Source organism: Anarrhichthys ocellatus, unplaced genomic scaffold, assembly GCF_004355925.1.
Source record: "Anarrhichthys ocellatus isolate YVR2014 unplaced genomic scaffold, GSC_Weel_1.0 scaffold41, whole genome shotgun sequence".
Classification (NCBI taxonomy): domain Eukaryota; kingdom Metazoa; phylum Chordata; class Actinopteri; order Perciformes; family Anarhichadidae; genus Anarrhichthys; species Anarrhichthys ocellatus.
This window is the reverse complement of record NW_022280071.1, coordinates 2,170,538-2,173,036: the sequence shown is the minus strand read 5'-3', so window position 1 is coordinate 2,173,036 and position 2,499 is coordinate 2,170,538.

Below are 2,499 nucleotides of genomic sequence, written 5' to 3'. Positions count from 1 at the left end.
GTCCTGAAGAGACAAAAGCGGTGCTGCTGCCTCATGGCGTCCTGTTTCTATGGTGACCAGCATGCTGCCTTCACGTTTGGCGGAAAAATCCGTTTTAATAGTTTCAAATAGGCTAAAGCAGAAGTTCTCAACCTTGTGTAACTTAATAGTAGAGAATGAATCCCAAAGAAGGCAAGGCAAGTTTATTTGTATCGCACATTTCAACAAGGTAATTCAAAGTGCATCACATAAAACCATTACAAGCATCAAAACATAAGGCAAAAGAAAAGGAGATTTAAAAACAATTAAGAACATTCATTGAAACATTAAAAACAGTCATTAAAACACTAAAAAGCAGTGTAAGAAATAAAATACAGTAGCAAAATGCAGAAATGTATTAATATCCTTGAATGTGGTTGAATTGAAGGCAGCAAACAGAAAAGTCTTCAGTCTTGATTTAAAGGAGCTGAGGGTCTCAGCAGACCTGCAGCTTTCTGGGACTTTGTTCCAGATATGTGGAGCAGAAACACTGAACGCTGCTTCTCCATGTTTAGTCCTGACTCTGGGAACAGGAAGTAGACCGGTCCCAGACGACCGAAGGGGTCGGGATGGTTCATGAGGTAGCAGCAGATCAGAGATGTATTTTGGTCCTAAACCATTCAGTGCTTTATAAACCAACAGCAGGATTTTAAAGTCAATTCTTTGTTTGACAGGAAGCCAGTGCAAAGACCTCAGAACTGGAGTGATGTGATCCACCCTCCTGGTCTTAGTGAGACAAGTTTTTACACATCCTGTTGAGACATAAATCCTCTAATCCTTGATATATTCTTCAGGTGATAGTAGGCATCAAGACCATTTTGTAATAGTTAGGGCTGGCTCAGATTTATAGTTAGGGCTGGCTCAGGTTTAATTACAATTTTGTAATTGTCTTGATGAGGCTGTTCAGGTTGAGGTCTGAATCCATAACTACACCTAGATTTCTGGCTTGGTTTGTGGTTTTTAACATCAGTGATTGAAGCTGAGCGCTGACTTTCAATCGTTCGTCCTTGGTACCAAAAACAATTACTTCTGTTTTATCTTTGTTTAATTGAAGAAAATTCTGTTACATCCAGTTGTTGATTTGTTCAGTGCAGTTACCCAGCCCTTGTATGGGATTATAGTCCCCTGGTGATATAGTTATGTAGATTTGTGTGTCGTCTGCAAAATTATGATAACACACTTTGTTGTTGAACATGGCGTTCCACCAATTTGGAGGAATCTCGGTTAGTCTGGCGAGACAGTCTGAAGACATATAAGAAGGCCCTCCGTAATGCCAGAGCAGCTTATTACTCATCATTAATAAAGAAACATAAGAACAAGCCCAGGTTCCTCTTCAGCACTGTAGCCAGGCTGACAGAGAGTATTCCTTTAGACCTCAGTAGTAATGACTTTATGAACCTCTTTAATAATGAGATTATAACTATTAGAGAGAACATTTATAATCTCCTCCCTCAACCAGTACCCATCTATCCTCAAATAGAGTAACCATAGAAACAGCTGTAAACCCTGATATATATTTCGATGCTTTACTCCCATCAACCTTCATCATGGTTCAGGTTTATAGTTAGGGTTGGCTCAGGTTTATAGTTAGGGCTGGCTCAGGTTTATAGTTAGAACTGGTTCAGGTTTATAGTTAGGGCTGACTCAGGTTCATAGTTAGGGCCGGCTCAGGTTTATAGTTAGAACTGGTTCAGGTTTATAGTTAGGGCTGGTTCAGGTTCATAGTTAGGGCCGGCTCAGGTTTGTAATTAGGGCCGGGTCAGGTTTATAGTTAGGGCCGGCTCGGGTTTATAGTTGGGGCCGGCTTAGGTTTATCGATAGGGCCGGCTCAGGTTTATAGTTGGGGCCGGCTCAGGTTTATCGATAGGGCCGGCTCAGGTTTATAGTTAGGGCCGGCTCAGGTTTATAGTTAGGGCCGGCTCAGGTTCATAGTTATGGCCGGCTCAGGTTTATAGTTAGGGCCGGCTCAGTTTTATAGTTAGACCTGGTTCAGTTTTATAGTTAGACCTGGTTCAGGTTTATAGTTAGGGCTGGTTCAGGTTCATAGTTAGGGCTGGCTCAGGTTTATAGTTAGAACTGGTTCAGGTTTATAGTTAGGGCTGGTTCAGGTTTATAGTTAGAACTGGTTCAGGTTCATAGTTAGGGCTGGTTCAGGTTTATAGTTAGGGTTGGTTCAGGTTTATAGTTAGAGCCGGCTCAGGTTCGTAGTTAGGGCCGGCACAGGTTCGTAGTTCGGGCTGACTCAGGTTCATAGTTAGGGCTGGCTCAGGTTTATAGTTAGGGCCGGCTCAGGTTTATAGTAAGGGTTGGTTCAGGTTTATAGTTAGGGCCGGCTCAGGTTTATAGTAAGGGTTGGTTCAGGTTTATAGTTAGGGCCGGTTCAGGTTTATAGTTAGGGCCGGCTCAGGTTTATAGTTAGGGCTGTTTCAGGTTCATAGTTAGGGCCGGCTCAGGTTTATAGTTAGGGCCGGCTCAGGCTTA